Consider the following 21,452-nt stretch of genomic DNA (forward strand, 5'->3'; position numbering starts at 1 on the left):
ATCAGTCTGGGAGGAACAGATGGAGCAAAATCAGGTCTTCTGCAGGGGTTTTAGTGACAAGTTACTGTATTTCCAGTTAATAAAAAAACAAAAAAAAAAAAAAAAAAAAACCCACCAACTAAAGACAAATGTCAAAGAGAAGTCTAATTAAATATGCTTGTTCATAAATGCACGCTGAAGTGAACAGGAGGGAGAAATGTTGCCAGTGGCAAAAGAAGATACACAAATAATATTTAAATACAGAGCCTCAGTGTACTGTGAAATAGCATCTATATTAAAAAAAAAAAAGAAGACAGAAAAAAATTAACACTGCAATTGCTTGAAAGCCCATTTCACTGGACTTATGTAAGTTGGGATCTTTTCCCCCAGTTATACAAATATTATTTTCAAATGCCCTAGTTGCAACTTTGAAAAGCATAATCCAAGAGATTCAAGATATCTACTGGATTGCAGAAAGGACTGCCAGAAACAACAAAAATTCTATTCAGGAATAGAGCAAAAAGTTTTCATTTTATTAAAATTTACAAATGAGAAACTATTTTGGGAGTTAAAACATGGATTCTGCAGTTCCAGAGGTGGTTTGGACCCAATAGCTTGGAAAACTTACTGAGGGACACATCTACTTGCAAAATGAAATATATATATATATATATATATATATATATATATATATATATATATATATATATATATCTGAAGAGAAACTTCTTTCACAAATAAAAAAATTGCAGTCAATTTCAGGAAACTTATAATATGTAGGTCATCTCTGTAGAGCGTATTCTAAGTCATTTAAATATAATTGTGGTGAAGTTTGTAAGTCATCTGTACCGAAAGCTTGGGCACAGAGAGGTCCCTCGACTTGCCAATGTCTTGATTTGCATGAAGGAAACCATATTTGTTTTCAAAGTAAGATGTTTTCAAAATATTTTGCTTAAGGTAATAGAACAAACAGAGAACCTGCTATGGATCTCAAAGACATTGCCCTGGAGCTATTTTATTCCACAGCCATCTAATATAGGGACTTCTAGAGTCCTAAGCACCTGGAACTGGCTGCCATCACAGAAAACATATTGAGCAGATGGCTTGCAACCTGTTTCAGATTGCAATTTCCATGGACATAAAACATTAATTTCAGTAAAATATGTAGTGAAACCTCACCAAAATGTGTGATATTTGTAAAGTAGGATCTCATTTTGAAACCCACTTGAATCAACATAAGTTTATTTTTCATTTCATTGTGCTAACCTAGTAGATGTCAGGCATGCAATCCTAATTTATATCAGGACATCATATATACCTGCTGACAGAGAAAAAAATCACATATTTTTTTTTCTTTAAAAGAGCAAAATAAAAAAGGGTGGTGCTGGTAGTTTATGAAAAATTTGCTCTCTGATCATAAATGAACATTCAGTACATAGAACTAGATTGAACCTAATCTAAAGTAAAAACCTCAGAAGTGTCCCCACATGTGGACATCAGATCCTCAGGACAAAACATTTTGTTTTTCAGATTTGCTCCTATTTCACTCTAATATTTGCTAATGTAAACAAGTAAACTGACACATCCAATTTTAACTATGATTTATTCTGAAGAGGTAAATTTAAAACTTTAGGATCTTGATAAGCTTTCAGCATAGTGCAGCTGTTCCCATAAAGATGTAGTGCAAGTGTACTGCCAAATATTTAGTTTGGTTTCAGATGTATGAAGGAAACACAAGAGGTTTAAACAAATGGACATTTATTAAAGTTTACTCAAGGGTGATTTGGACTGAACCATCACTAGGATTCAGTGGTACTTCTTGGTGTGGCAACCATCATGTTTCTGGCATCATCCGCTGAAACCTCAGCCATGAAAACATGAACAAAAATCCTGGGGCCATCAGATGTGTTCAAACAGAAGTGAGGCTTTTGAAATTAATATTCAGTGCTTTTTTAGCTTTTTACAAACACATTTTTGAAAGTGTTTCTTTTCTCATAGCCAGTATTACAGCCTTAACTATACATAAGTCATTAGTAAAGATATCTGCATGCCAGACATGTGGAGCAAACAGGATTTCAGCCAGGCAGGAACGACTCACTGTATGAAGGTGCTCTGGACTCCCCATGGGGCAGCCAGCTGACCCACACAGAGTTCTGGCTGCCAAACTGTGTCTTTTAAACAAGTTATACAGCAAAGGAGACTCATTCCACTCCTGCACTCCCCAAATATTTATCCATTCTCCTTAATCCTCATCCTGCAGCCAACAGCTCTTTGGCAAGACGCAAGGCCAAAGATGTCAGCCCTCAGCTGTCTCTGGGAGGCCCACACGAGCTGCAGCCACTTTATTTTTTTTGTGTCCTCATAAAATCCCCTCTGACTTTTGGGTTGGGAACCAATGTTTTTTGTAAGCATTTCCACACATTGGCAGTAACAAGCTGAACAAATTCCCTCTGTCGTGGTTCCTTTCTTCTGGAAAGACACCACGTGACTCAGGGATCAGCAGGTGTTGCTCTGGAGAAGAGCCACCAATGACCAAAGGCAGTTCTGAAGCAATGGACCTGTGCTGCCCACAAAACAGGATGTTCAGGGACAAGAGAGAGACCTGTCAGGAGACCAGGGAAGAAGTTACACTAGGACTGATTTAGAAGAAAAGAAATCCATATCAAAGGAACAAGGTTTCTGATTTTACAGTGAGATCAGTCAACTGCACTGACTTTTATCTGCACTTCAGATTTAGCTCCCCTCACATTTCTGATTAATGGCAGTTTATGTATACTTTCTATTACATTAGACTTTTTATGCAGTTCTCCAACGTTATCAAACTTTTATGGTACACCAGCAAAGTAAAATTTGCTTTCATAGCATGTCTATGGGTGTGCCTTTCTCCTCTACTTTGTTGGTGTTATGACAAGTCAAACACACACAGGCTCAAAAAATAGATCTGTTCTATAAAGTAATTTTCCTTAGTTTTAAAACAGTAACTTTGTGTTATCATTAGATGTGAGGACAGATTACTACACAAGTTACTTCAAGTGGTGTAAATTACTCCACGGCAGCACAGCCCAGCTACAAAATGTGAACAGTACATAGTCAAATAATGCATAAACTTTAGATTGTATGAATAGATATGCTCGACTCTTCTATTGAACGTTGGTGTCATAAATTAAGTCTCTAGATAGGCTGCTCTGTGGAGTTAGGACCTTGTAATAGACTACTTATTATTCTATGATAAACTGTAAGGAGGAGCAATGATGAGTTTTAAAAAGCAAAACCTTTACCTGAGTCCTTGGTATGCTTTACATTTTCTGCTGATGCTTCTTTCCAGTTACCTTTCTAATTCCTAGGGTTATATCAAATTCTGACTTTCCAACATGCAGCTAACTCAGCCTATGAGTATGCTCAGCAGACTTTAGCTGAGCAGCTTGAATGTTTATCATTAAACTGAACTGTCCATGCTTAGTAGTTTACAATGCACTAAAACAAAACTCAGTCTCATCATGAACTGTTGCAGAATTCCCTGTCAAAATTGGTTCATCTATTCCCTGTTTTAGCTGCAGAAATTCTCAAAAAACAGGTTAAAAAACCCCCACAAAGTAACTGTTAAAGTATTGTATTTTTCTCCCTTGTCTCTGAATCAGAGATGCTGTAATTGTCATCCAACTTCTTCCTTAAAGACAAACCAAAACAAACAAAAAATCTAAATCAAATAAGCCAACAGCTACAAAACCTCACTTTCTAAAGCAGAAAACACTTCAGCTTCTGAACTTCACAGAAGTTACAACCCCTCAAATACTGTATCTCAAGGAAAAACTGGAAAACTCATCAAATTTCACTACATGTATTGCCTCTATTGCATTCACTACAACAGTTGTATCATTTAGGAAGTGTGTTAGAGGTGTGTTATCTTAAGTTCCACAGCATGAGTTGTATGCTGAAAATTTTAAAGATACCTCCAACAAAGAGGGGAAAAGGAGTAGCTTTGCTTACTTTGTCACTTACATTGACCTATTTAGAAAGAGCTTTCACAGTAATTTAAAAGTAATCAATCATTTAAGGACAAGCCAATCTTTCTATTTACCCAAGCCAGACAAGGATTGCTTTCCTAATTTCATATGGACCAGTAAATGAAAAACAAAACATAAAGCTAAAGTATATTAAAAAAAAATCCCCCCCCCAAAAAAAAAAAAAAAAAACAAAACACTCCAAAACCAAAACACCCCAAATCCTCAAAACCTGAGGATTTATTTTATTTAATTTAACATATCGTCTGGAGAGCAGATTTACAACTTTTAAAACTTACTGCTTCTCAGTAGTGTAAAATACATTTGTGCATGCCTCAAAAAGCCAACAATTTTGTATTAACTAATGCCATCTCTTCCAATTGTTCATCTCCCTGACCTCCTTTGCTCCAATGAGTCATCATTTTAATCCTCCAAGTGCTTCTGCTGCACTTACATCATAGCACATAGATACCATCTGCTTTTCAGCTCATGAACTGCTACAAGAAATCACTTCACACCCTCCAGCCCAGTAACTGAGATATTTTGCAAGAGGCTGCTGGTCTTGCTCTTTCTAAAATACCTTGTGCTGATCATGGTGTTCCCTTCCTGAGAATGATCCAGGTCAGAGCAGGGGCATATGGAGGTTTGGCCCTTGCATTGCAGGGAGAAGAGGCAGACTGTCCCATTGCTGCTCCCTGCATTGTGGCCAAGCAAAGCCAGCACATGCTGGGGCCACCTTTGGCTATCACCGAGGCTGCTGAAGGCATTTTTGGGCTGGCCCCCAGCACTGCAGACCTGATGCCTGTCACAGGGCTGAGGATGCCTCACCACCAGCAATGCCTGGAACCCCTGCGGGCACACGGCATGGGGCTGTGGTGGCCCGTGCTGGGCCTTGTGGCAGGCACATTCTTCTCTCTCTCAAGATTTTTTCATAGAGGAGCACAGAGAGAAGAAAGAGAAAAAATTTCTATTTCTGCTCCTTGTTTTTCCTATGTGGAATGTGTTTGGAGAATTGTTTACCTGGGGTAATTGCTTGATTAGATTCTAGTGAGGATTGTTTGAGCCTGATGGCCAATCCAATCCACCTGTGTCTGGACTCTCGCGAGAGGGTCACGAGTTGTGAATTAGTTAGATATGGGAGTTAGAACAAGTGGGTTTGTAGTTTTACTATCTCCTTTAAACAGTATATTAATGTATTATAGCATAGTTATAATAAAGAAATCATTCAACCTTCTGAACTGGAGTCAAACATCATCATTTCTTCCCACCGGTTTCACCTGCATTTACAATAGTGCCTGGCCTCCAGGCCCAGCAGGGATTGTACCTGAGCTCCAAGACAGCACTGCCACCTCTCTGCTGTCTCCATCCAGCCACCACTGGAAACCCAGAGGGAACGATCCAAAGCCCGGGTGATGAGTACCCATGTCACACTGCTCCAGGGCAGGGCATGGCAGTCCTCATCATCCTCATGAGGAGAAGCAGAGGGGCAGGCACTGATCTCTTCACTCTCATGACCAATGATGGGACTCAAGGAAATGGCAGGAAATCATGTCAGGGGAGTTTTAGGTTGGGTATCAGGAAAATGTTCTTGCCCCAGAGAGTGACTGGGCACTGGACCAGGCCTCCCAGGGCAGTGGTCACAGTACTAAACCTGACAGAGCTCAAGAAGTGTTCAGACAACACTCTCAGGCAAATGGTGTGGTTCTTGGGGTGTCCTGTGCAGAGCCAAGAGCTGGACTCAATGGTCCTGATGGAATCCTTTCAACTCTGCATATTTTATGATTCTAAGGTGGCCCATGAACCTCACATACCTGGAGACTTTCCTGCTTCCCCTCAACACAGCAGCTCCCCCTTCCTCTCCATGCCCACAATTCCTTCATGGCACAAGTCAGTAGCTGTGGTGAAGTTTCAACCCTGCTGCTGCTGGAAAGTGCATAACCACGTGCAACAATTCTGCCCTTCCAGCAGCCAGAGACCTAAAGTTCAGCACGGATGCCAGGTGGCCAGGACCAGGGAGTCATTGCCAACATCAGGTGCCACACTGCTGCCTGTCACGCTGGCACAACTCCCTGCTGGACATACTCACTGCTAGGCCACTTGATAGGACCCAGCACAGCTGCAACCCCTATAATCACACCAGACAACAGCGTTAGTGAAGGATTTCAAGAGAAAACCATAACTGAAAATAATAGAAGAGGCCACCTTTCAAGAAAGGTGAACAAAAGTTAAAAAAAAAATCCTAAGAATACCTACTGACATCATAGTTCAGCTCTTCTTTGGATTTGTTTCTACTTTAGCATACAATTTGATATCTTGAGAAATTAGGTAGTTTTGTTTTTCTTTTTTTTTTTTCCAATAAAACACTTGCTCCTTTCAAATAGAATCTTTTAAACACAGAGTAATCTTAAAAATAAAAAAGTCTTTCTCTTCTACTTAGCACCAAGGAATAGTTTTCTTACATCTGGAAAGGAAAACAATAGCTTCTGCCCCTGGTGCAAGAGTGTCATGCTGGTAACATTGGTTCATTTCAAGAACACTCTTCTCTTCCTCCTCTGTAGCCAGCCCAGGAAGTAGATTTCAGGTTCAAGCCCCCTTTTATTGAAAGAATTCATTTCTTGATGCACATTTTAAAAGGAGAAGCATTTGAAATGGGTATAATCAGAGTTATCCCTGGAAAAAAGGGTTGGGCTGCTAATGAATATTCCAAACCAGCATGATATCAGCTCTCCAGAGATAGCAGAGGAGTACCACCCTGAACAGGGCTTGGCAGCAATGAAGGAAATTTAATCTTAAGTTAAACAAGATGGAAGGCATTTCATAATGTACTTGAGATGATTATTTTATTAATCACACAACTACAGGAAATAATTAACCCCATAGATAACATTTTATAGTAATAATAATAAACATGATTAGAGAAACAGCATTATCACAATGCAATCCCTCAAGTATACTCTGTTCACCAGATGAAACTAGATAAAATCTAAAAGAAAGAGCATGTACAGCCTTGGCACATGAAGCAGAAAAATGCAAATACCCAGTCATACAAAGTACAGAGGAAGAAAAAAGTAAATTACCATTGGTAAGGACATGATATGATATTTAGGTGACTGATTGCTGCTCCCAGACTCTGTGAGCCTCTGGGTATGTCCCTTCACTCTGATAACCAATTTATACATCTACAAATTAAACAAGAGAGTAGGGTTCTCTTGGCAGAGTGAGAGAGTTTATGCTGCAGGCAACATTTTTTAAAAAGGCTTGGCACTAAGAGTGGACACGACTCCGCCAAACATGAGCTCCCGATGCACTGTTAGGGCTGAGGGGAAAAATGCATCCCCAGAGGCCTCTCTGGAAGGAGCCTGAAAAGGACTGGAGAACTTGGATTACCTCTATACTTGGCACTCAAGCTTCTGGTGTTGGAAGGCTGTATCAATGCCTGAAATGCACAATTCAAGAAACTCACTAAAGAGCCTCATGAGTAAAGAACCAGAAGAAACTCTTTAACACAGTCCCATTTATCCTCAAAAATTATGTCTGAATGGATCACTATCTATATCAGTTTTGACAGGAGGTTTTTACAGGTAAAAGACAACACTACAAACAAGTCCCAGTAGTCAAGATCAGATTATATAGATATATGGTCATATATACATATATGATGCAGGTACATGGGGTACCTGTTGTACTTCATCACTGGAACACCTTCCCAAGGGTGATGACTTGTTCTCTGTCCTTCACCCATTTAAATCAAGACTGGATTCAATAGGCCTTGTAAAACAGTCTTAAAAGCCTAATGAGAAGTCACAGTTGAAAAGTACTGTTCATGGGAATACTGGCTCCTTAATATGATGTGGTTTTCATATTGATGAGTTGAATAATAAAAAGAACTTTTTCCTTCTCATGTTTTATGTTTCCATTTTAAATTAATGGAATGGTAAAGAATAGCATACATTACAGCACACTAAACTTGGCATACACTGCACAGTTGAGACTCATATGTAAAGATGAGGAAAAGGGGTGGAAGAGAAGATGTAAGGGTGACCAAATAAGTTCTTGAGTAAAAATTCTGTGTAGGAGCAGCTACCACCAAGGTAAAGCTTCACAAGATTTTCTCCTCATCTAAAACTTCCCTGTCAGGTCACTGTTTATACTCTCCAGCTGCTGCCTCCTTTCCCTGCCACCCAAGGCCTTTCCCAGCTGTTCTCCACTTCTCATCCTGAGTCTCCACCATCTACATGCTCCAGCTGCTAGATTATTCAAATGGATGCTATGGGCCAAACAGACTATAATCAGTTAGTTAACTCAAATAACTTCTTAATTTACAGGGAGAGAGAGGATCATCCAATGTGCTGCTTTTAGACACAGCACTCAGATTACTTTATGTTATTCAGGTTTGTTATTTCAAAAATGTTAAAACAACAGGCTGCTTTCATTGACGTTTTGATCTGTTGCATCACTCCAGTAACACAAAGCACTCATAAACCCTCTTTAATTGGTGTTTTAGGGCAGGTTTATGCCTACAAGCATTGCTAAAATATTGCAAAGCAGAAGCAGAACTAAACCTTTCCCCATCATCCCAGACACTACAAACATCAACAGATATTTACACTGTGGTCTAGGTATTGATTAAATTGACAATTGCCATTTTCTGCTCTCCCATTTCTTCTCCATTTAGCATGTGCTCAGCTACCTTCAACTAGCAAAGACCAAAGAAACCAGATGACAATTTGAGAGGATCTTTTTGAGATGATCTCTTGTTTTTATTTATATTTATGTGTATATATAGTCTATATATTTCTATCAAAGACATCTACACTAGGCTACAATTCATGCTCTACATGGATACACAATAAGATATGGTTGTAGGTAAAATATAGAAAAAATAAGAATAATGAAAAAAATCCAAAACCAACATCTCTTATGGATTTTGCCATCAAGTACAACTGAATGAAAGTACATACAGTGGGACTTCATAGGTTTCTCTGAAAACATTACTGTGTAAACAAGCAGACAACATCAGGGATGGATTCAGACTTCCAGTTTAATTTTGTCTTTTTGTATTACCATGAATCACCTTTTAAAAAAGATGAAGTTTCAAATAAGCAATGGCTTCTTCCTTATTACAAGACCAGGTCTGGGGGAAAGGGATCCTAATATCATGTCTGCATTTGAATTAAATATGTCAAGTTTCCCAAGTGCTTCAGCTATGTATATAAATATACAAATATATGAATATATAAATATATAAATATATAAATATATATATATATACTTGTATATATAAATACATATATATATAATATATTGCATATTTGCAGATACTCTCTGTACTTATATTTAGCTTCATTGTCATCAACAGCAGGATACCGTTCAAAGGAGCTGCTTTATAGATGCAATCAGGGATTTCAAATGGAGGCTGTTTTAATCACAAGTTCTGCCTTCATCAAAACCAACTTTTCTATTTAGGGAAATGCACTGGTTTTAATTTAAATGCCACTGGTGCACAAAGGCTAATGTGAGACTAGCTGAAAAGATTTTAAGTGTTTCAATCTTATTGCAATAAATATTTTCGCTCCAATTTTTTTTAATTCAGCATGTTTAATTACCAGGCTTCTGTTATTTCTGCTCTTTATAGAGAAATTCTAGCAACACACTTCTAAAAGGGCTAAAATTACTCTCTATATAATCTACCCGCAGGGCTGTGATCTGAATAGAAACTGTGTTACTTGATTCATTGCACAGTACGTTTCTGTTGTGCATGTTTTTCTCTGCCACCATATGACAGAAGTACTGGCACAGTTCTTTCCAGTTTATCAACATTTGAGACATCCCAAGTGAACCAAATAAATTATTCTGTTTTTTAAAATGAAGCCAAGGCTGAGTTTACCTACCATATTTAAGTTATTCAGATAAATTATGGGCATTTCTGTGCATCTCTCACACAAACCTTGGGGTTTATTTTAAGATTTCCCTCAAGCTACCAACAAATGCCCCTGCATGGCATGGCCTGAGAAGAGTTCAGCATCAATCTGTTTCTGATTATGTCAATTTATTATTGACTATGAATATTATATATATATATATATATATATATATATATATATATATATAAAGATTCCTTTTCTCAGCCTTCACTCACTGAATCTTTACAAAATTTTATCTTTCCAATTTTATCTCTGTGAAAAGTTTCCAAGTCCTTGACTTTTTCATCATAGGAAGTTCTGAGAACTTTTATCTGTCTCAAAGCCTCCACTTCTTCCAGAAAACCTATTAGGTACCTATCTCATGGCTTTCCTCTTTTTCAGGACACTCAAAGGCCTCTTCTCCCACACACCAGGAGATTTTCAAGAGGGGTTCTACAGGATAAAATAAGCAGTTTCATCTCTCTCTCACCACCCACACTCAAGGGGTGTTACACAGACCTGCTTTATGTTTTTCACCTTTCCATACAGATCTTCTTGAGCTACCACAAAACTGGAATTAGCAGAAAGGGAACTGCTGGTGTTTTGTTGTGCTAATGATTCCTGCTTGGAAAGGAAAAAGGTGTGAAGCACAAGTAGGACTGAGCTTTCTACAATGCCAACATGTGCTTCACCTACCTCACATGCACTTTCTGTCACTTACAGCATTATGTGGGAAAATCACCCCATCCTTTTCCTGTGGCCTGCTTCCCTTAGGGGCATTCCTTGTGCCCAGCAGAACTGACTGGTGGGAAAACAGCAAAGGCCTCTGGATAAGGGCTGCCATGAACAGACAAGAAGAAGGGAAAAGGAAATTTAATAAAGTCATTTTACCTGCTGTACTGGCACACACAGTGCACTTGCATGAGGATTTTCTAAGGCCAGAACACATTAGTCTCACTGTGTGTGCATCAGTGTACCTTGCACAGATATATGGGAGTCCTAAGCACATAAAGAGCCTCTGGTTGACTGGGGTCTTAATCTATCTTTGAAAAGAGCCAGCTGAAGTATGACTAGATGTCTGTCCTCCTGTGGAGGAGGGAGGAGAATGAGAAAGAAAAGCATTTTCTCTTGCAATGGGACTTTTCACATTACTAAGGTACTGTAAGTATTGCAGTACCTCTGGCTGAACACCTCTGAGAAAACCTGCAGCCTGAACCCCCTGACTTCCAACATCCCGAACCAGAGCTTTTGGAAGTCACACACAGAGTCACACATGGATTTCAAGGCTGTTGGATGCAGGCCTTTCCAGTTTATTGGTGCAGAAGCTGTAACCAAATATGTGCTTACATCTGGAAGTACTTTAAAAAACCTGATTAAAATATAAAAAACATATGAAACACATGATTTTGCAGGAAGTTCTAACATCACAACATGCTGCTAAAAGGAAAAGCACACTACTGGTCTGGCCCCTGGTTACTGAGAGGACATAGAATCGGAGAGCCCTGAAAGGGAAAAGAACTCCTTGCTTGAAAGCAATAATTGGCTACTGCAAGCACACAGAATCTGTCTTTCAGAGAACTGCCAGGGTTTATCCCCCAAAAAGGATGTTCAGAAATACCCAGAAAAGGAGCAATTGAAAGACCTTCATATGCCACAGAAGACTTTACGCTCTGCTTTGTCAGGTGCAAGAATGGAAGATGCTCCAAGGAAGTCCCTCAAACTCTAAAAGCCCTGAACAGAGGAAAAGACTGGTATGCTGAGCACTGAAGTTGTATGCATGGCAGATATTGGAGAATGGTCACTGTGGCTAAATCTCTTATCCAGCTTTTCAAAGTACAGAGTACATCCTAATTGCTAGCAACCTTTTAAATTCAGGTGCAAATTCTATCCAAAAGCTGTTGCTGAATAGATTTCTGCTCACAGTGACCCGAATCATTAAGATTTCCTGTTGCTACTGGTAACATCTCCATTTCTTGAAAAATGAATATGTAGAAGTAGTACCTTTCCAAAACAGTCAGGAATATTTGTCAAAACAGACAAATGCTCCTCAAATGTGGAATGTTTCTATTTTTCTCTAATAAATACACTAGTGATTGTTGATGATCATCGACTGGCATTGGTGCTCATTCAGCGTGCAAAACAAAAAGCATAGTAATAGAAAATGAGTTGGTGTCTTTCCTTATCTTGAATGACATTAGGAGAAGGAAAATTATCTTACACAAGCTACAGCATTTTAGAAAATCAAATCTATGTAATCAATAGCATCATAAAAGGCAGTAGATATTAATTGCCATTGATGAACCTTGTTTGGCTAGGAAATAAAATGCTCTTTTAAAAATTATTTAAGTAACAATAATAGGCAAACATTAATATTTTCAGTATTAACATTCTCATCTTTAGAAAAGACTAATCCAAAGTTTACAAAAGCCATTTGCAATTTACCCAAGGTAAAATGGAATATGTAGACATTTTAAATGCAAACAAATAGAAAATACTGAACTGCATTAAAATCAAGTTTTTATCCTCATCTAAACACATCTATGTTGACTTCAACAGAGCCAAGAAATTAACAAGTTCTGGCTAAATTCATACTTGCAAAAAGTAGGTTTCCTCCAATTTAAAGTTTATTACCATATTTCATACCTCAGCTTCCATATTTTACTGTTTATACAGAATTTAACTGCAGTTGGCCATCTCATATGAAAGATTAGTAGGAATCTCATGTGTTCAATACAGTTTGTGAAGACTGAAGTAGCATGTGATTTTTCCATGCACAATAAAATGCTCAGTAAATAGAAAAAAAAAAGCAAGCAAGATGTTCTTGTTTGCCTGTAGAAAGCAATTTACATCCTTTTAAGATCTTCTGGCATTTAGTCCTCTATTCTTCTGCAATAGCAAACCCAAGGTGTCCTGTAAGCACCAGATTGGATGAAACCTGTTTTCCTGCAGATTTCTGCTCTTTGCTCTGTAACTCCACATTCTTTCTTCTCACTGCAAATGGCCATATCTCTCCACGTTGCTTATTACACCATCACCTGGCAGGAGAAACTGTACTGTGATGTGTCTGGGACTGCACACATTTTGTTTGGCCACTGAGCCACTGCCAAACAGAATGTATAACAGCTATGTTCTGCCTGCCTCTTCCTCCAAATTGGCACCAGTTGTGGGTTTTTTCCTCCATACACTCACAGATTTTCATAAAACATTATATTCATTGAGAATTTCACCTTTCAGATTTAACTGAGAGACACAAAAGGGTCCAAAATACATGAAGGAGGGAAAGAACAAAGGAGAACATACAAAACTTAGTAGAGATCTCACTTAGAAAAAGAGAGTAACTACAAGTATTTAATAATAATACTGTTGATAATATGCCAGCTCTGTGAAATCCAGTTTGGGTTGTTTGGGGCTTTTTTAAAATATTCTAAGATTAAGCTTTTAAATATGTTTTAAGAACTGAGATGATAGACCCTGCTTCCAATACAGCAGGAATACAGCATTTTATTTTCAAGTGTGATGTGCACCTTAATTAGCACAGGACTCTCACTTCCTGACTTTAGATATGCCAATGATCACCTACAAACACATCCAACCAGATGTAAAAAAACTACTCACAGAGCAGAGGTAAATTGATCTGCAAAGTTAAAAAACAAACAAACAAACAAAAAACCTTCTAGATGGATACTGTCAAGTTAATGTACTTTTAGCTAGAAAGGCATGAATTTTATTCATTCATAAAATAAATAGAAATACAAAAAATATTTTAGCAGTAAGAAATGACATGTTTTAAGTGATTTGCCCAAAGGTACAAAGAAGTTAGATGACACCTTAAGATTACTATATCCAGAGATAGATTGAAACTTTTAGGACTTAATACTGTGGTAAACTCTGAATAAACCCAGAATGAGAGAGATGGATTCAATGCCACTGTGTACTAGGTTTCTGTAACTAAATCCCTATAAAATGCTTACCTTTTCAAATATTTAAACTGAAATTAAGGTGTTCAGCCATGCCAATGTCTGAAGTTAGAAGTTCTTTCCATCAGTTCATAACAGGACTGTCTTAAGAAGAAATTCCTCCACCTGAAAATCAGTTGGATGTGCAACTGTACATGTGTAGCACAATGTACATAAAAGAGTTGAATTTTCATCCAAAGTTTCTGATGTTTCAGTTTGGCCAGGTCAAAAAAACTGCTGTAATGTTTTCCCTTTCAGAATCCCTGCCCAATGATTGAACACTGTCATGAGTTGCTTTTGCTCATCATCTTTTTTGAGTTTTTTCCTAATGGGCATGCTTTGGAAAGGAGCAGTTTTGGCCAAATTTTACGGGAAAGAGTGGTGGATTCAATACAGGAAATAAAGCATGCCACCAATAAAAATGTGACAAGACTGAATTCCCAATGATATAAAATAAAAGATGAAATAGATGTAATGAAGTCAAGATTTTGTGTCACAAACACATCATTCCCTAATATATAAATATTAATTTTAAATAAGTATTGCTGCAGATGTTTTCTACAGAATTTTCTATATTTCTATTCAAAAAGCAATTCAAAGATGCATTTGCTATGACCTGCCTGTATGCAAAAATAAAATGTGTATATACTCCATAATGTAGCAGTACATGGCTTGATTAAAAAAAAAAAAAACTCAAAACAAAAGATGTAAAACAAAACAAAACCAATAGGTTTTTGAATATAAGTGGATGAAAAAAAAGAAAGAAACTTAAAACAGTGCCAGTTTTAAGAGTTGGGTGGTGGCTACTACCTGCCCTACCAGAGAGTAGACAGACCAAGTAGCTGAGCTGTGTCTACTAAGGAGTCATAGAATCATAGATTCATGAAGGGACCTGAAGATCCTCTAGTCCCAACCCCCACCTCCCACCACACCAGGTTGCTCAAGGCCTTATCCAACCTGGCCTTGAGCACTTCAAAGGCTGGGATCTACCAGGGCTGGCACCTCCTGGGGCAGCCTGTTGCCTATATCACCACCCTCCCAGTAAAGAATTTTGGGTTTTTTTAATCTAACTTAAATTTCTTCTCTTTCAAATTGCACCCATCAGTTCACAGCACTGTTGTGAATCACCTGGTGGTAATGTCAGCAGAGATGCAGAAGTTGTTGAGTTATTGCAATTACACATATAGTGCAGGAGATAAACAGGGGAAAAAATCCCCAACATATTTTTAACACTGCTTGGTACTGCTGACTACAATCTAGGAAGGCTTCAAGAAGAAGAACATGGAAAGAGCATTCATTCATTGCCCATGTGAGATGTTCCAAGATGGCAATCTTGCTTCCTGTGTTTTTACTTCCCAGCATCCAGCTAAGTCAGCTTTGGATACATGCTCATGCCAAGTTCCTGCAGCATCGTGGTCTCTAAGGACAGGAGGCTCAGTGTTATCCATATGTCCCTTGACATCTACTGCCAAAACACGTGTAATAAGTAGCTATATTTTACCATCTTCAATATATAACAATTTAGATCTCTTTTTATGTCAAGCCCTTTAAAAATAGTCCACAAACCACCTGTTGATCACATTGTTCCAAAGGCTGTTTTTCAAAGACTTTTGTTGAGTTAATTTTGTTTACTTCATTTTTAGAAGGAAAAATATAATGCATTCCTACTTCTGCTGCTTAAAATAATTTCAACATACTTCCTTTAACATTAAAAAAAAAAAAAAGAAAACAAACAAACAAAAGAATCACCTGTGGTTTTGAACTGTACAATGGAAAATTTCAGGCCAAAAATACAGTTAAAGGACGAGCAAAGTGATAGAAAGCAAATGGCCTGGTAGATCTTAAAACATGATTAAGTTACCAGATCCTGCCAAATTTCTTGTTTTTCTTCCAGACACTGGCAATAGATAATAAATGAAGAGGAAAAACAAACCACAAAGGAAAGAATTTGAGAAATACTACTTTCTCTATAGCATGAACTATCAATTTTTACAGTTTTTGCCTAATAGTGGTGCCATTCTTCTTGATGTCAGTGGAAAAGTAGCTGGACCTACAATGGATACTTCTGGAAAAAAACCTTCCTTGTGAGTTTTCAGCCAGAGCTTGAAAGAAGCTTTATGGGGCTCATAGAAAGTGCATTCTGGTTTCTACACAATTCAAAGGTATTTCAAATACAGGCTGATTCTGTCATGCTGCTGTGTCACATTTTGTATGCTTTTTGAATAAATTTCTGTGCCGATCACTGTCTCTTCCATTTTCATTGTTTATATGTTATAACTTACTTTCCCCTACTAAGGGCATAGATTTTTATTTCAGGAATTTATTATACACAGACCGAAACAACAGATGCTCAATGACAACTGGGCCACAGTCATGGACAACTTATAAAACGCAGACCAAATCCACAGGCAGTATTTTCAGAGGACGTTGATCCTCGAGTCAGAGGGACTGCAAAGTCATGTCACCTTAGGAAAGGCATTTTGAAGGTACTTCCACCAGCCTGGCCATAACAATATACACAGTTTTGGTTAGCAGAGAAGTGAGGGGGAGAAGAAGCAGTGAGAGAGCACTTGGATACCTCCAACCAGCTCTGCCACAAAGGACTATTCTTAGGAGGTTGTCTTCAGCTGCTGCTGCTGTTTGGAAATAATGAAAATTCCCAACAGTAATGGGACATGTACTTCAGCATGGGACGTTCACTTTAATTTATCTTTTCCTTTAACACAATTCAATGTGCACTGTTCAGAACTGGACCAATTGCAGGTCTTTCACAGTAAATTTATTGTCCATGGAACATCATTTGGGCTAAGAGGAGATGTGGACAGCTGATGATACAAATGGAATTCTGTCACTCAAAATGGCCTAAAAGAGGGAGAAGAGTGTGCTTTTTCAGTACTTGAAGCTGTATTTGTTACCTACCTCTATCATGTTGCTGAATAAAATGAGGTTACATAATTAATATTACCACAGTCTTGGGGTTTTAAAGGTAATGTCAGAATTGGAAAGTTAATCTAGTTATTGCCTGAATCACCAAACATTTCTGTAACAGAGAGGCAGGTATTTCAGAAACTGGAGATGGCACTTTATGTACTTCCATGGTTGTGGACTTTGGCATCGTTTCCAGTAGAATACTGAGGAATTTTAAACCATTATGGTGCCACATTCATACTCTGAAAATCATAACGAACACAGTTTTGAACTCCCCTGCTGGTCTCACCCAATCCCTACCAAAATTAGTAGGATCTTTGACAGAGTCCCAAATAAAACCATGGGTGATAAAAAGAATTTAAACTGGATGGCTTGGCCAGAGGAGAGGCAGAGGAAAGTCCACTGATATTTCTCACCTGTTTCCCCCAGAATCAGAATTGCCAAAAGTCCTTCCAAAGAACAAGTATGTTTAAAAAGTTGCAGGGATCTTGTAGGAGTTGAAAAAAAACCCCAAAAACTTAACCTGTGCTCAAAAAACAGTCATAACAGATGTAACCATTCATCCTCACCTCTACCTGCACTGCTTGACAGAGAAAAGTATATATGAAGATAAAGAAATATAAGAGGATGTTAGGTGGAAAAGAGAGGCTCCATCTCACATCCCCCTCTCTGAAATGCTGTGATCATAATTTTGAAAGGAACAGCCTACTTTCTTGGGAGAAATTTATAACTTCAGCTATAAAGCTGGCTGCCAGTAGTGGACATGCTGCTGAACAAACCCAGAGAAAGACAGAAAAATTCCCAAGGCTCATCTCAAACCATTTTAGACAGGGTGAGTTTCCTCTCTCATGCCATGCTCCTTCTACTTTTAGGTCTCCTCCGGTTTGTTTTTTAAGTTCTGCCTCTTGTATTATTGCTCCTATCCTCACTTCTGCTTCTTCTCTCTGATCATTTGCTTTTACTCACATATTACAAGTACTTAAATCACTTAATAGGCGAAATGTTTCTCCTTTTATCTCTTCTTCTTTCCCCTTAATCATCGCCTTCTGGGATAGTCTTCTGGTGATGGTTTGAATAAGTTGTTGGAAAGTAAAAGCAAACTGAAAGTTAATTTGGGTATTCCAAAGATCACATTCCAATGTGATCATGTGTTGCAGCTGAGAAGGTGAAATAAATTTTTGTCTTTGTTTTTTTAAAAATTCTTTTTAAAAAATTCTTTCAAAATTACTAGCAATTAACTTAAAGGGGTTTCTAAAATTCATATTAACAACACTTTAATTCACTGACTCCATGAATACTAAAATTCTCTTATACCTGCCAATTTTCCTTCATCTATTGTTATAGAAATAACCTTGTCATTACAGCAAAAACTGGTTCCTCTCTTTGAAAGAAAAATCAACTATTAATCTTGAATTTCCAAGATTTCTGTTGTGACTCTAAAGATATCCATAGGTGTCATGCAGACCTGGTTCTGTTATTATACTGATACTAATAAAAAGGAACAGATCTAGTAAATAAAGGGTTTCCTTCTTCCATACAGAACAGAACGAACCTAAAAGTGAACCTTCAAAATCCCTTTCTGTGTAATTCACAAAACAAATCTATTTACTCATTGAAAAACATTAATAATGTAAAATACAAACCTTTCAAACATTTTGACCTTTTCAAAACTACATTTTTTTTTCACTAACTGGTGTCAGAGAGAACTAAAAAAGATTGTATAATTATTTTATTCTGAGCTCATGGTTCTTTGGCTTTCTCTAAGACAGAATAATAGTATTTGGAGATATTGATGTTTTAGTTTCCTGCCAGTCACATTGAGTTGTGCCAGTCCTCAGACAGCCAGTGAGAATACCACATTTAATCATCCTTATTGCTGGCTTTCCTTGAATCACAGAACACAACTAGTGTGAGCAGATATTCTGCTTTTAATAATAGATATAGGCATAAAATCCTCAGTAAATTCTTCTCTTCATCATTAAACCTTTTCCCCTTCATCAGGCTGATCATCAGAGCATGAAGAAATGGTTCATAATCCTCCAGTCTGGTGTCACAACACCACTGGTGCATTATTTTGCCAGTGGAAACCCCAGAGCTCAGAAAGGATGGCTCTTCTGCTCGTGTGCCTATGGAGGAGGTGGCCCTGTGTGAGCACCCACCTTTCCCTGCTCCCCAAGGACCTCAGGACCACCAGGAGGGGGGTGAGACCCCAAGCCTCCAAAGCTGGGAGGAGACCACCTCCTCAAAGTTTCTTTTGTGTAAAGGTGTAAAGAGAACTTCAGCAGGTATTTCTCCCTCACAGCATAGGAAATTGTAGATTTCCTTGTACATTTACATTGTACAAGAAGGAAACTGTACAAGAAGGAAATTTATGCTACCAAAGAGAACATATTTCTTTCCCTCAGAGCAAGCCTGAAAGTCGTAAAAGAAAAGAATACCCTTAACTGAACTAAGAGCACAAGTCAAAGATTTTCTTTCTTGTGGAAAGAAATGCTTAGCCCAAGTTAAAATATACAGAAATTTAATTCAAAATAAGAAAACACAAAGTGTGAGGTCCACTAAGAGCACATTACATTGCAGCATTGCAGTCAAATCTGTATTTCTTAGCATTTCTCTGGCACAACCCCCCCTTTCTCTTAAAACCATTTTCAAAATTGATGGGTTAACTCAAGATCTCGAACTGGCAAATAAGAAAGGACACAATAGGTGAACAACATGAACTTCTGCACCTTTGAAAAGGATTGTAACACCAGATCAACCCAGATTTGAAACATCATCTTATTTTTTAAGCAAGCATTCTGCTAATTGTTAGGTGGGCATAAAAACAGAAAGACAGATCAAGAAACAAGTAGTAACATACCCTCTGTGCAGAGTTCATCTGACCAACTTCTTACATTGCATATTAGAATTATCCTGTCAAATGGGGATTTTCCATTTACCCCCAAATAACTGCTACCTAATTTTAAGATTTTTCATGCACCTGAATTATATGATGAAAATAATTTTATACAAAATAATTTCCTTCTGCTGAAGGAAAACCAGACTCTCCTCTAAATTACAGATATCTTAAAACCTCACATAGAGAGTAACTTTGACATGCTTTGATGATTTATCACTCCAAATTTCATCCACTCAGCAGTTTTCACAAACATATTTCTAACATTACTGTCAACATGCAATGTTTAACTCTGTTGCTGTGCTAATGAAGCAGCTTTTTCAAACTCCTAACTGGAATAATGTTATAGCTCAGATCATATTTATTACCATTACACTAGATGACTAGTGTATCTAACACACTCTGCTCAAGAACTTATCCACAAGTGTCATGTTTCCCTCCTTAAGCAAGTAATATGTTATAAAAGCTTTATCTTCTGTATAATTGTGCAACTTACCTAAAATTTAAATAGTTCTCTGGTAATTTTGGAAATATGTATCAGGGTATAAATCCTTTTTCTCTCAGCAGAAATCAGAATCTCAGAATATTGTTTTAAGAAAAAATTACGTGCATCACAACAAAGGAATTCAGAAAAGCTGCAGGAAAGCTTGAATAAATAAAATAAATATGGATAGAATAAAACTGGCCTCCTCCCAAAGCCCGAGTTTGCCAAAAGAACAAAGCACACACAAACAGCATGTAAAACCTGAATTTAAAATAGATTTATAAAAAAGGGATAAGGACACATGTTTTTTCTATTTCAGCTTGAAAAATAAAGGGACACGGCAATGAGTCTTGCTGGCAGGCAGATAACTCATAGGCCCTGACCCTTCGACTCACCAGGAATTCAAACACAAAGCTCTTTTCATAGTGACCGTGCCATACATTCTCAAGATAAGGCAGCGAAATAAGGAGCAATGGAAAGGTGCCACAAAGCTCAAACTGCAGAAAACTGCACAGAAATTATGTTCACTTATTCACCTCCATGCAGCTGCACACCAAGTGCTGCCTGCAAAACTATTTCTTTCCAAATCAGAAGCCATGCAGTGTGCTTTTAGAAACAGGACCTGTCTCCTGAAGCAAGAAAAGCATGAGAGAGCAAGCAGCGAGGAAAGGGCTATCCCTGTGCATTTCTGCATCGTTCAGAACTGAAGTGCACATCCGGAGAAATCATCTGGAACACAATGAGCTCTGCAGAAGGATCGCTGCGGTAAAACGGAAGGGTTTTTAGAGACAATAAAAAAAGCTACATTTCAAACAACATTTCAAATCTGGACTCACCATGAATAAGCAACAGTTGCCTGAAGTTAGTGTGTTATTTTCTGCCCTGTTCCATTGCACTTTTTGCCTAGTTGTCCAACACTTGGTAGCTCAGAGCTGCCACACAGAGGCCCCTTCCGTGATCTGGCTTATTTGCCTGTCAGTTTGAGTCTCAGCTTCTGTATGATGCAGCTGTGCACTTTGCTGAAGGTCTAATATCATTTCCATAAGCTTTCTCCCTGCCTGGAGCAAGCAGTTTGTTCTCCCTGCTCAATAAATACTCAGATCACTTTTCTGGTACTCACAGGGATAAAGCTTTAAGTTGTTAAAGAGTTCTTACTAAGTAGTGGGTGGAGAACATAAGCTCAGTACAAGGAAACTCTGCGCATAATCAGAAACTGAGAAACTTCCTCCCTTTCCCCCAACCCCTCCTCTCACCAGGCAAAGCTGCCAGTGCCTCCTTTACAGAAATTTAGGAATGTAAAGGGAG

The 21,452-nt window shown here is 38.1% G+C and overlaps 1 long non-coding RNA gene across 1 annotated transcript in view; it reads right to left on the minus strand.

Moving 5' to 3' along the window:
• Nucleotides 1-21,184, minus strand: part of LOC128802581 (uncharacterized) — a 310,109-nt gene extending 288,925 nt beyond the window's left edge. Inside the window, exon 1 of the long non-coding RNA XR_008435497.1 lies at nucleotides 20,984-21,184. This is a non-coding gene — a long non-coding RNA (uncharacterized LOC128802581). The remainder of the gene's footprint in view (nucleotides 1-20,983) is intronic.
• Between the last annotated feature and the right edge of the window lie 268 nt (nucleotides 21,185-21,452).

The sequence above is a fragment of the Vidua chalybeata genome, chromosome 2 (assembly GCF_026979565.1).
Source record: "Vidua chalybeata isolate OUT-0048 chromosome 2, bVidCha1 merged haplotype, whole genome shotgun sequence".
Taxonomy (NCBI): domain Eukaryota; kingdom Metazoa; phylum Chordata; class Aves; order Passeriformes; family Viduidae; genus Vidua; species Vidua chalybeata.